General features: G+C 38.4%; 1 protein-coding gene across 2 annotated transcripts in view; it reads left to right on the plus strand.

The window, feature by feature from the left end:
* The window catches only part of nectin3a (nectin cell adhesion molecule 3a), a 31606-nt gene that overhangs the window by 2436 nt on the left and 14503 nt on the right, over nt 1-14667 (plus strand). The window lies entirely within an intron of this gene.

Raw genomic sequence — 14667 nt, forward strand, 5'->3', positions numbered from 1 at the left:
TTTTTTTTTCTTCCTAAATGCAGGGACACTAAAAGCTCAGCAAGTGCAATGTGTTTAATCTGGAAAAATATTATCTTTCCAAAGAGGTGGAAAAAAAACCAGGTTTGTTTTTTAATGCAGCCCAAAGTGATTCAAAGCACATTTCCAAACTGCTGTGATTAAATGTTAAAACCCTTACAGGCAACATTTCTGTGTTTCTTGTAGAGTAAATCCAGTGTGGAGGCATTCTTAACCTGGTTATGTACTTGCGAAATTAATGTTTTATAAAGCATGTTAAAATGGTGAGAACACCTGCTGAGCTGCGGATAAATTGGGAATAGTCCAGGCTGGTGTGTTTCCTGGCAGGAGTGTTCACCTTAGTATCTTATTGACCCAATAATAGGGAAGAGTTCTAAACCTAGAAACAAAGATCTATTAGGACGGGCGTCAGGTCCTGAAAAAAAAAACAAAAAAAACCCTTGCCAATAATGAAGAAAGTGCTGCAGAAAAATATTCTTATTCTAAAAGACAACATAAGGTTTTAAACAGATATTATCATCAACTGACATTTTCTGACAAGACATGTTGATGATAAGACATTGTGGCATATAAAGCTGTCTTGTCATGAGCAGTCCAGTGTTTCCCTCTTCAGTTGTCACTAGTCATCTCTGTCTTGTATTCTTTCTGATGCACACATGCATGTGCACGCACACACACACACACACACAGTCTTCTTTGGGTATAACTTTCTGTCTGAGTCCACAAAACACTGGTTCATAAATCAACCAAGGGAACTGATAAACATTGCTCTGCTGCAAACTAAGCTTATTATCCTCTAAACATGTGGTGCTTGCTGATAAATGCATACAGGTTTTCAGTTCAAAATTGTCAACCTGGCATCATTATTAGCTTAGTGCCATTTTTGTCAGTGTATCATTTCAAACAAAGAGGTGTGAAGGGTTCTTTTTTGTAACATATGGCCAGATTCCCTGTGGCTCGTGGGTATTTGAGGGCGGTCAGCAGGGCACAAGAGTGCAGGGGGACTTTGTGACACAGACCGTGTTGATGTCAGTTTCCTTGACTCGGTTATTATCAGATTCCCCGTAGTGTTTGACGCGGGTGTGAGTAGGGGATTTGATAGAGGCGTGGCCACAAACTGTGAGGTCTGTAATTGAAGACCGTAGTTTTGTGGTTTCTTCTCCCGGAGTCGCATGATTCACAATCTAAATAAATAATGTAGTAATGGAGCCACCCAAATTACAGACCAAATACAGAAATAGATTTAAGAAAGCACTGCTCTGAGTGAACAAATTGGATTATTTTAACCCGCTGGTAATGGGCCTCATTGGATAATAGATGTTAATGAGATGCAGTGAAGAAAGTAGCTTTATCACTGAAAATGACATTAGAACAGCAACATCTTTGGCACCAGTTGGCAAAGGGCATGTCAGGTCAGCTATATTTAGGACCTTTTTGTCTGGGTTGGTGATTGGATAACTTTAATGGTTATGGTTAATTATACAGACTGAATTACTTGAGGTCTCAGTGTGTTTAAGTGGAGAAGTCTGCAATTAGCATAAAAAACGTCGACCGGCTTCTGATCTGTTTTGTAAAAAGATATTTAACAAATGTCAAATTCATGGGCAGCATTTGTTCATGATCCTTGATGGCCATATGCTGTTGGAAGAAGGGAGTATGCTACCATGTAAGATTATAGCATTTTGAAGAACATCTGTGGGTGGCAGCTGTTCCATCCGTCAGAACAACTCAATTTATGCTAAATGTCAGATGTAAACCGGCAGCAGGCTGAGAACTCCTGATCACATTTAATGCACAAGTGTTCCCTTTTTAAAAGAAAGCCATCAGCCAATGAGTGTGCGCCTTTATTGTGGGACGTTGAGGCTTTGTGGGGTTCAGCTAGCAGTCTGTGGTCACCAGCTTCTGTTGACTCCACCCTTTGCTTCCTTTTCCCTGACAGATGTGACTGACTTTTAGAGGCTCTGAATGGTGAGTTGCTCCCTGGTGGTCCATTAGTAAATTTGGACATGTGACCTTCAGTTTTAGCTTAACCCCAGTCTGTGTTACCAGGGTAAATAAAGTGTCTAAATAAATGGTGTCTACACCATTGTTGGTGGTCAATTGCTAAGAGCCAAATACTTTTATTATCTTAAGCATGGGCCCAAACACCCCTGTAGATCCTCCGAACATGCTATTTGTAAAACAAAATGACCAACAATACAACCAAAGTACTGGCTGACTGTTACACTTGAACAAGGACAAACTGAGGGATACCACTAAAAGTTAAATTAGGCTAAGTGGTTTTACAAAAACTAAAGTGGACACAAATAAGACGCTTTGATAACTGTAAAAATTGATGATCTACTGCAGAGCGAGCATGAAGCCACATCATGCTTATAAATGTCTAGGAAGATAAATGTTGCCTTAAAGTACTTGGAAAAGCAGCTGACACTACTGTTGTAACATTGTATAACACACTGTTACTTGAAAAATACTTTAGATATTATTGTAACCACACCAGTATTCTAAACACAGCGTCCAGTGTGGCCTTGCTATGGCTTCTTGTTTTACTAGTTTACTCCTGATTAAACATTACCAAACCCTAGAAGGTTTTGGTGTTGGTTGCTTGGTTCCACTTGCCCCTCCCCCGCGCAGTTGGTGAAGAATGCAGAATAGACAGTGACAGCAATATTGACCCCGGCAGTTCTTATCAGGTACCTAAGTGATGGTAAACATTTGCCTGGTCTTATAATTCAACCTGCTATATTGTGTAGAACCAAATTACACTTGTCTCTCTCTCTCTCTCTCTCCCTCTCTCTCTCTCTCTCTCTCATATATATATATATATATCCTTATATAGGTCCTTTAAAAAACATATGTATACAATTTAAAGCTGAGGAAACCCTAATCTCGTTGTTGAGACTATGATTCTTTGTTGACCCCCCCTTACCGCAGGATTATCAGGAGAGATAATTGGTTAAACCTTGCCTAGTCTCTCTGTTTTTGTTAAAGGGGCAGGTTGGGTTCAAAAGTTGCCAAGTATCATCTGTGCGAGCGCGCCTTAGCCGTGTTTATCATCACATAAAAGCTACAGGAAAATGAAAGCTATACATTGTGCAGCCACTAAAACGGCAAGATCCTTTCTTAATGTGATAACATTCATTAGCTCTTTTAGAGAATAATCAGCTGAAATAAAACATGAGAGAACAGCCAGATACAGTACTGCAAAGACCTTCATAATTTACTACCCCCTCAGAGAGGAGGCCAACGCTGTCAGGTACTTCCATTAAGTTTCTGTTCCCTTAAATGGAAAGACACAGCTTCTGATAAAGTCCCTAGTTCTTGCTCAAGGTTCCTGTAGTGGAAACTTGCTTATACATTGATCATTTCACTTGCACATTTACTGAGGCCTACACTGTTGCGACAAAAGCAGAGAGAGGCAAAAACACCACAAGTGTGTGAAGTGCTGAGTAGTACCTTTCAATAAAATGTGAAATGGATAAATTATCTTTTGGCTCAACTTAACGCTTATTTCTGTGAATTATATCCTAGGTTCTTTCTTGACAGCCGTTTGGTTTTTAAAAACATTACAAATGTCATGATTGGTTTTTCTTTCTGCCTTTTACAGCAACTATTGCAAGAATACCTCATATCAAAGTGGCATCTTTACTTGAGGTTAAGGCACGGTTCTGTCTATGGCAATTTTAGTAAATGATGGTTGTCTCATTCACATTAGACCTTTCACACATAGGCCACATCCATGTGACTCAGGCTGTGACTGGTTCTTGTTTCCCCTGCTCCTTTCAACAGTCTTGATTTTATTTTGAAGCTCATTTTTCTAATTCTTACCTTAACTCTTAACTCATCTACTATCACACCAGCCATCTTAATTTCTCCTTTTACTATGTCCCTGAATTATTTTCTCCAATCTTGGTTTCCATCATTCTTCTTCTCAATATTCCCAATTACTCTTCAACAGGCGCATTATCCGTCTAATTTCTTTTCCATATTCTTTAATTTTTAGCTTACGTTCTCTTCTTTAAAGTACTTTTTCATGACACCNNNNATTCCTGGTTCAAATCTCTGAATCATCAGTTTTATAATCTCTGTACAATATGTAATGGTAGCATAATAGTAGTAGATCTTATAATAGTTTTTTTAAACAATTCTTCTCCTAGTGCTGCTCCAGATTGCCTTGATTCATTTTCACTTTTTCTACTGTTGGAAATTTTGTGTGTTTGACACCAGGTATCTTTATATTATTTTATATTATTGTGTATATTTTGTTTCCTTCCATTTGACTTCAATTATAATAATTGTTAAATTTAGGCCTAAGGGGCCACAGGTTGTGGAAAATAATATCAGGAGGCTTTTTACTAGTTTCATGAACTTTTTATAGACACAAATTGTGTAAATATATTGTTATACCACTGTGTTGTTCCAACTGTTTAGTTTATGAAGCCAAATACAGTGTGTAAGTATGATATTAGGTCTTTCCTCTACAGACAAATGCAGGAAATTACCAGTCATTTTTAACAACACTCCAGTCATTGGCCTTGAAATGTCATAGAAAAACAAGTGGAAAATGAACAAAGAATAGAGGAAAAAGCCATTTGCAGTTATTTTTTACTCGTGTTTAAGCTAGCATGTCTTGTCTACTAAATAATCTTGGTTATACAGGAATTCTCTGCTTCAATCACTGAGTCATAGGAAACTACCCTGTATAAATGGTTTCCAGATATTTGCATGGTTAATTACCAACTGTGAATGAACAGAGAGAAACAGTTAAACAGTTTTTGCCCTGCTGTTTTTAGGGGCGTTTTTCCTCCTGAAAGAGCAAATCACAGTGTGTGACTGAAGCTGGGGTCAGTGAGATACACTGTGACTTCACAGTCCATATTAAAGATCTGTACATGCAGGATGTGCACAGTCAGCATTTGAATCCCCCAGGAGAGAAGTGCTGAGGTTATGGGAAACAGGTGCGGCTGCTTTTTCAGCCCTTACACTTATTTGTTTGGGTCATTCAGCTGTTGGGTGGCTCTGATGTTTGGATTGTTCACAAAGTCAGTCGAATGCTTCAACACACCTACCCCCAAACCCCTTCACCACATGTAGAAAGTACTTTACACCAACCAGTCAAATAGTCAAAAAGTAGAAAACCTGCTAAATGGTCAATGTAACAGATTTGCAATATTGTATACATTAAGCACTGTCTTCATCAATCCGCTTGTCATTCTTCTGCTTCTCCAGAGTGGGTAAATATGACACTAAAGCATGTGGCATATGTCTGGTTCAGGTGCAGACTATTAATGTCTCTGTGTCTGAGCGAAAGGAATGTGCTGTCCGCTCATGTCGGCACATAGCTTAACCAAACACCCAACCAGGAGTGCAGGACATGCCAGGAGGATTTTGTGCCCGTCTTTGCTGGGGACACTTGACACACTCGATCACAGAATATCTTGTTGCATGTCCCGATATATTAGTTTACTGGAGTTCATGAAATCAGACTTACATTTGCTGTACCAAATATTCCCAACAGGTGCTGAAAGCCTATTATATTTAGTACTTTTTTTGGATCATGATATATTTTTTTGAAAGGAGGAAACATAAACAATAAATGTTTAGTCAGGGCAGTTATTTAATTTTGACTTCTTTTTTTTTTTGAGTTACCAGTGTGTGTGTGGGTTTTTTGCGGGTACTCCGATTTTCCGACAATTGACCATAAGTGTGAATGTGAGTGTGAATGGTTTGTTGTCTCTGTACATGGCCAAGTGATTGACTGGCGAACTGTCGAGGGTGTACCTCCCTCTGTCCTTCCTGTTGACAGCTGGGCTTGGCTTCAGCGCCCCCACCCCTCCCAAGACTCTGCAAAGAAATAAGCAGTAGATATGGGATAGATAAAACAACAAAAGATAAAAGAATAAATGTAGTTCACAAGATGTTTTTTTAATAATAGTCTCAAGCCATACATAATTACTAGATATTGTTTACTTATTTTAGTCAACAAAGTTCACATTTCCTATGATACATTTGTCAAGAGCTCGTAAGTCTTTAATAACTTAAATTACCAACACTTTATGTTTTGTAGAATTAAGGAACCTTTCTCTGTCTATAGTTATATATCTATAACATCTCACCCCGTGATCCTTAATGCAGAGACGTTGCAGTAATTACTTAATTTTTTTGCATAACTGAATTGCAGCTGGTAACCTTCCAAATCGTTCTGTATTCCTTAGCCATCTTTGCCTTCTGCTTATGTCCACTGTTTGCCCGTATGCATAATCTCCCTGCTATTATGTGAGCTGCTGATGTTGTTACTTAGTAGCAAAAATAATCGAACTGTTTTGATTTTTTTTACAAATGTGATTCAGTTGCGTAGAAAGGTGGAACATATTTAGTGTTGGTGCTTAGCCTGTTTAGTCTCACAGTGAAACAGTCAGAAATTGCTTTTTTTCTGACAAACATTATTGTTCAATGTGGTTGCTATTTTTGCCTCTGCTTGTATTGCGAAAGGGCATCATAACAATACAAGGAGGCAGTTCTATTTACAGTTTCAAAACATTGTTGCTCATAGTTTGGCTTACATTTCAAAGGGACAATTGCAGTCAAGCCAGCATCTCACAACAGAGAGGATACCTTTGCCTTACATATACATATACACTATGACTATTTCCTGGGCTAACAGGAGTCATAAGGGGGAAAATTCATTCATTTTTGTGATGCTTACTTTTGTTTACTCTTCTGATAAATACAGTCTGTAAAATTATGAAAATACAGTTAGTGGACCAAGGTCTTGATAGATTGTACTGTAACATCTTGTACGTCTTGTGTAAATACAGTTTTTTTAATAGTCTGCATAGGCAGTTGTATGAATAGCAGATCAGTAGACGGGACATGCATGAGTAAGCTCAAGCTTACAAATATATTTGTTTTGTAAGGTCACTGTAGTAATGCTTCATCAGCAGTGTTTTGTTCGTACTACTGTATATACTGCAGGTGACCTTGGTTCCAAAATTACTTTTTTTCACACAGTTAAAACAGTGGTTCTTTTAGTGCTGCAGGAACAGGGTGAGAGTATGCTCCGGGAAGTGTGGGTGTGCCAGAAAGAATTACCTCTCCCTGACCTTTATAATGCCAGGGACATGCCACATTGACCAGACTTTTCACTGTTGTTTTTGACCGATAGATGTACGCAGCAAAGTACAGAGGCCAGTTTTGTCTGACCACTTAACTTCCTGATTGCTGACATGTTCTGTGGTCCTGTCTCGTAAATGTCCAGAGAATTATTCCACGTCAACGTTCATACATTTTTAATGCATCTTGGCTGAGTTCATAGAGAAAGAAAAAGCAAAAAAAAAAAAAAAAGAAGAGAATCACAGATGGTCACGCAGGGAGTTGGATTGATGTCAAAACCTTCGTCACACACCACCTGCATAGATACGTGTGCAAAAATCATGACAGGGGCCTAAGAGACAAACAGTAAACTAACAAATCTGTTGCAATCTGGTTTCCATTTTTCAACCTTTTGGAATCTTTAATTGGTTGTATCTAGTTATTGGGTTGGAAACTGCAGATAGAAGACCTTTTTTTCACTAAATATATTTGCAATTTTCACTGTATTGGTAAAAATGCACTAAAAAGATTTTTGATGTGTTCATTTAAACTGCCTTCCAATAATGATCAGTTTACCTATTAAAAAAGGTCTGAAACATTCTATTATGGAAAACAAAACAAACATTTCACAAAATGGGTTGTGAATCAATTCAGTTAGTTTTGTCATTTTTAAAACGTGCGTTCAAATATAAAAAGTTTTCAAAATGTAGCCTTAAATAACCATGGCATTGATAGTTGCAGAAGATTATGGGAATCATTTTAAAGAAAAACAATATTATTCCCTTCGGGAACCCTGTGGCATGTGGGAAACTATGTCTCCATTATGTTAGACAGGGCTAATGAAAGTACAGTAGCCTATTGAGTCCCAGTCATGGGCGGTGGAGTCTGTGATTTCACCCCTTCCCCCTTCCCTGGCAACAAGAGCTGAACTATTTATGTCTTAATGACTTAAAAACCAGCTTGGTTTTATGACACACCACAAAACAAGGATATTATGGGCACTTTTTGAAAGATACTGGTATTTGGGGGTTGTATGGTTACAAAAGCATGTGTTCAAAACAATGCATTGAACAATAGGTTATTACAGATTATACCGTAAAACAGAAAGAAACTCAAAGAGAATTTTTTTGCAGAACAGCTGTAAATGTTGACTTGTTGTTAGTAAGTTTTAGTCCCACTTACACTACAGCAGTAAGACCAAAGTCAGTGGTCTTTTTTAGCCTCAGAGGCCAATTGGTTGGACGTCCTGTTGTTGCTAGGTGAAACCCCTCTATGTTTTTCTAAATTGTGATTGACTTATCACATTTTGTCCGAAAGCACTGTCTGATTTTTACTGATAAACAATATGTCAATTATATATAAAGATACATTTGTTTTACTTGATTTTGGTGCTTAAAAATGTTTTGGAAGTATATCGGAGTTTAAATTAGCATTTACATGTCAACTATGTCACACACTTAAGCTCTAATTGGAATGTTCTCCAAAGGAATGCTCTTACAATTAGGATAAATGCTCACATAGTGCAGAAAATTGTAATTCCTTGTCTCTTATGGTTAGCTAATTTTTTGCAAATTGCATAATGTAGCCTGGAAAAATTAAATTGGCTGTCACGGCCATTCGTGTTCAGAGTTGTGTACACATCCTGCAGACCCACAAATTTCCCACAATAAACAATAACAGATTCCACACAAAAAGGCAGGATGCTGTAGGAGTGTTTGTGTTGCGTTGGTACACAGTGGCAGACATTGTCCTTCACAAGTCCTACAGCTGTAATTGACCCTGATTAGAGGTTGGAATCTATCCTAACACTTTGTATGTCAACACTATTGATCTTTTTTTTGTTTTCTTTTAACCACAGATCTTTAATCAAATGTGACTTGGATGTGAAGGGCACAGACGTTCATATCACTGTGGGAGCACCAAAAAGACAAAAGGTCTTAGAGAGGACAGTGACATGTGAAAAGAGGCCTGTCTGGTCTTTTTTTTCCAAAACCTGTCAGACTGTGTTTATGTCCAACATGAATTAGCCCACTGAAAAGGCTTTACACCCTCACAGGATACAATGCTAGGAAGGAAGGGGGTAGATTAGAGTCGGTATAGGAACTAATGTTTTCTTCACACTGCACAAATATTTCTTACGATAAAGACACAGTGTAAAGAGGCAATTCACCACTGAGCCTATCCTGTCCGACTGATTGAGACAGAATTATGGGCTTTACAAAAATAAAGCAAAGGTCAGGAGGCTTGTGCTGGGCATAATGGCATCATCCTATTTGTTTTACCCCTACTGGTGTACTCCTAAAGTTAACAATACCAACCAAATGGCTCACTGCTGCCCATTGACTTTATGGAGTTTATAATTAAGGACACAGTTGCTTCATGCTGCAAACCTGCAAAACTTTTTTCCCATAACCAGCCATGAACAGACAGAGTTGCCTTTCTAAATAGGTTAGAAGATTTTCTAACCAGGCACCTCTGTGTCTGGCTCTGTCAACATGTACATACCTTGTTACTTGTTATGAAGCCCCTCCCCCCCCCCCCAAAAAAAAAAAACAACAACATATAGTTTAGACTTTACAAGAAGGAAAATAGGTGATTTGTTACATATGTTTAGTTGGACATGCAATTATTTCTTTTGTTGGGAATAGTCAATGTTGCACTGCATTTGTAATGATGTTTTTAGCATTTTATGAGAAGAAAAGCATAGTATAATGTTCATAACGAGGAGGACTAGAACGTATATAATGGCAGTACTGATTTTTAAAAACATGTTGAAATTGACAAATTATCCTGACATATATATTCTTGTAATGAAACATTCATGATTATATAAAAGCAAACTTTTAGAAAAAATGCCATTACTTGCACCTATAGTTATACTTACTTATACCTACTGCTTATCTGGTCTTAATCCGTCATCTACCTCCCTCACACACACTCCAAGATAACCAAAACAATGTCAAGTGTCTATGTAAGTTTGATGTATTCACAAGTCTCTGCACCTCCTTTGGTTGGTATACAGTATGAACATGTTTTATTTTTCATCATAGCTGTACTTAAGTATCGCAAGTCAAAAATAAAGGATGTCCAGCCCAATAGAGATTCATTCTATTATGCTTACACGGGTTTCCCTCTTTTTAAACTCTTATTCACGCTTGTTTTCTTACCAATAACTGCCTTTTTTGTTTTTATATGCTTATTCATCTGCTCAACTCAGAGTTTCCTTTCGCTTGAGTCCTAAACCACACTCCCTTCTGCACAAATCTCATGTCTGCATTCTTCGCCTGTGAGGTCTTAAGATCAGTCTCTCACGAGTGCTGTTTGACATGGTAATCTATGCATGTAGTTTGTCTATGTTAACATGACACATTGTCTATATTGTTGCAGCTTATGAACGTTTCTGGCACGGATTAGTGTTGTCTCACGTGAGTCTGAACCTGCAGGCTTTATTGCGAGGATCCCTTTGTGGCTAATGAGACGGCCTACTGGCCAACTGAGGAGGATGCTGGGTCAGGTCGGGTAGGTGGAGATCTTGGCTCCTCGAGTGGCTGATGTGGAATGTTTGAGTCAGTTGCCAAGCAAAAAGGAAGGTTTGGATTTGCTATTGCGTCCTCTGAGCAGCTTGTCGCAATTAGTGATGACAGGAGGGAAAGAAACAAATATGAAGCATTTCTTCAAAGGACAAGCATACTCTTCCCATGAGTTCATTCTTTCCTTCAGTTTCTCAGAGAAAAGAGGCCAAAAGTGCAGTATGCTTCTCTGCAGTCACGTTAGGTTTTGTAGGCCAAAGTTCCTCCTGTTAATCAGAGCAGGGTGTCACAATTAGACCTGTCTAAGTGAAAAGAAAAGCATGAGAAAATGTAGTGCTGCATAATGATGGTAGGGAATAATTATGCACATTGCCTGACATACATATTTCATGAAGTTTTTAAAAACTGTGAGAATCTTCCAAATACGAGTTTTACTTGGCCAAGAAAGAACTGTAACAACAACCTATTTATTGGGTTTTCTTATGCTATAATGGCAGCTGTTAATGCCTTTGTACCTTCAGCAGACCTTGCTGTTCATGCAGACCCAACCAGTTACGTGGTAAAAAAAGAGCGGGTGGAAACGTGATTTTCTTAAACTTTCCTTGTTTTCAAAGGTCCACTGCCTCACCTAAAATTAGCTTGAATTTGATTTTTAAAGAAATTTAAAACCTTAGTGCAACTATACACTTGGTGATATCACTTGGATGTCCCAATGACCTGGGACCTCTTTATGCTTAATGTCAGCTGGGGATGAAAAAGCAACTCTTTTGGTTTTTGCAGTGTTTGAAGCTGAAGCATATTGCATGTGTTTCAAAGTTTTATGCACCAAATAATTGTCATTGAAATTTTAAATATTTTGTTTTGTGTTTCCTCTTAAAAATTAGAGCCATATTTGTATACCAGAAAAGACGAATACCAAGCAATGGAAGTAACGACAGTCTCGAGCTGTGCCTCCGCTCTGCAGGGCCATGCCTGTTTTCTAGATAAAACAGCATGACAGCTGTGTTTAACGGAATGCTTACATTTCATTGGCCCACAGTGTTTTGGATAATATTTCACTGTGCTCTAGTTTGCGAGCCCTGGCTCTGTTGTTCATGGTCACCCCGAGCAGTGCCAAGTTTCCCCACTCTTCTAGCTGTAGGTATCCCATGCAGAGGCCATCTGTCTCTCCTCCCCTAATGGCAAGGGTGGAGTCCTCCTCTAAACACCGCCCCCCCCACCCCACTTTGCTCCCTCGTTTACTGCTTACCTCCAAATGCTCCTTGAACCTTGAAATGCTTACTGTAAAACAAACACAACATGGCATGGTAGGAGTCTAGTTTCTTTGTGTGCTTTGACAGGCCCTGAAAGCCGACACACCGGGGTAGACAAACTACGCACGGTAGCAGTTGGAGTGTCATGTCACATAGCTGCAGTATGTGGAGCATGCCAGGGAGAAGTCTGATCTTAGACACGTGTCTCCGAGCATCAACACAATGTCGCGCATGCCAAGCGCGTTCATTAACCCCTAAGAAGACAAGCACTGCAGGAGACCTTTTTTGGGTCAGTCTTCGTAAGCAATCTTTAATTAGTTACAGGTATTAGAACTATAACAAGGGATTACTGTTGAGTGTTAAGAACTAAAGTAAACAATAATTGTTTTCTATATTAAAATTATCAAGAAATTTTGAGAAACTCTAGTAAATGTCAGTCATGTACCTCTAAATCATACATACTTAATAAATACATCATATGTTGCCGAGTGTATGTGGCTCACTGACACAACATAATTCAATTCTTACACTATATGGTCACTACTATATACTATATAATTATATTTATATTTTAATTTATTTATTGTGATTGCTCATGATCTACCAGTACTCCCACTGGTAGATTGTGATCCACTTATTGGGCACCCCTGCTCTAAATGAAGACTTTTTTGTTTTTGTCTACAAACCAAAAATGACCATCTACGCTAGAAAAGACAGCATGCATTTAAAAATCTGTAGATTGTTAATTTGGCCACAGAGACAAGGAGCTTGTGTGCCATTATCACCACAACATATCAATGTCATTGCTAAAACTGTCAATGCTTAAACCACCACCTAAGAGTTTGATTAACACACGGATAGTCACAGGGAAAAAATACAGGGAATGTTTTCTCTTTATCTTGTCTTCCCGTCAGCACCGTTTACACAGCTAATAGCAAATATTTGTGCTGTCTGTTGTGTCACACAGTAACCCTGTTTAACATATAACCTTAAGCCCCAAATCTCTGCCTAATTTTACAGATATTTGATATTTAGACATAAAGAATGCTGGCCTTACGTTTAAGTAATTACAGTTTGTTAGCTAGGCTAATTTCTACTCAGGTTAGCTAACAACAGACTGCTGGTGTAGTTTACAAAATGAAAAATCGTCACAGCAGAGACCCCTGGTTACCCCTGGCACTCGTGGACTCCTAACGCACGTGGTCCCATTACAGCGATTTTAGGTCTGAGGTGGGAAACAAATGTAAAACAGATAATGAAATTACCCTGAGTAATGCAATCCAAACAGACATTCTTCTGTGTCATTTATAGTGGATGACTAATAATGCAGCATGAGTTAAACACTTTAGGTTCATAGGTTAAACCCTACTTAAAATAAAGATATATGCGAGTTTGGTTCACGCAGCAGGATGAGAATTCTTTTACTTTTTTTGAAATACGTCAGCGGGGAACAAATACAAACAGGAGAACCCAAGTATCAGAGAACAGCAGGAAAAGTCACATTTACAACACAATGCAACATGCATTTAAAACGCAGCAGCTATTCAAACAAAATGCCTGACTCTTACACATATGGTCACACACTTAGGCCTTATTTTGGAAGAGAGAAACTCTCTCCTTGTGTGTGTGTGTATGTGTGTGTGTAATCACTAAAATTACAGGGGATGTAATGGAGCACAGGGAGCCTCAACCTCCTTGGCTATATTCCTCCCAAACCAAGATAGCATTGCTGTGGCTTACCGCTCACATTCATGCCAGAGACTCAAAATACCAGCCAGCGGACCACTTTTATAAGTTTTACTTCATATACATCCGAGACAATGTACAAAGTGGAAATTTATGACTCACAAATATAGCTGACTCTGCCTGTGCCGACAGATCTGCAGTTTGAAATATTTATTTAAAAAAAAATCACATTGTCACTTTTTCATTTTACAGGTTTTTAATGTGGATCTACTCTACAATTCATGCAGACCACTGTTGTAAATGTTTATGTGAAGCCTCTTAAAACTGTGCATGTTTCTATCAATGATTCATTTGTGTGATTATGCTGAAAACAACGGGGATCGTGGATTTTTTTTTTATTTCTTCCTCTTCAATGCAGCGATCTCTAATTTACGTTTTTTCCGGCGTACTTCTTTAACATATAATACGTTCCCTTGCCTTGGTTGTTATTGTTTTGTACAACCCAGTGACACGCCCACTAACTGTGACACACAAATTACTGCCTGTGGAAGTCACACTTCGTGAACACCAACTCAGTCTTTTTTTCTATTGTGAGCTTTCTTCTGTAAAATGGAAAGCGTGTTTACCTGATTTCTTTACACAGCTTATTGAATTATATTTTGCAATGTTGGCACTAATGTTCCACTCAGAGACAAATTCTCACCTTTGTTTGAAATAACTTTTAAAAAATGAACTCAGTGTGTCTCTTAGTCATTTTAAGAGCCTCTGTAAAAGGGTCGTAATGAGGTTAAATTGCTTTTAGGTCTTTCATCTCCTTTCTGATGTTTTTTTTTTTTTTTTTTAAATTAATTTTCTTTCCGTTAAAGTGTTGCACAGATAATTAGCAAAAGGGACAGTAGAAGTGTCCTGCACTGTGTGGTTGCTTATAAAAAGGAAAGGCCAAGCCCTCACAGTAACCAAGATGAAGTGTGGAATTTCTCTCCGCCACAAAAATAACACAACTGCGGAGACAAACGATGGCTCCTGATGTAACCATCTGTGGAATGTGAAAGATGAAATGAGTTGATGTTTTGACATTTTTGACAATA

The sequence above is a fragment of the Cynoglossus semilaevis genome, chromosome 4 (genome assembly GCF_000523025.1).
Source record: "Cynoglossus semilaevis isolate Cse_v1.0 chromosome 4, Cse_v1.0, whole genome shotgun sequence".
NCBI classification, from domain to species: domain Eukaryota; kingdom Metazoa; phylum Chordata; class Actinopteri; order Pleuronectiformes; family Cynoglossidae; genus Cynoglossus; species Cynoglossus semilaevis.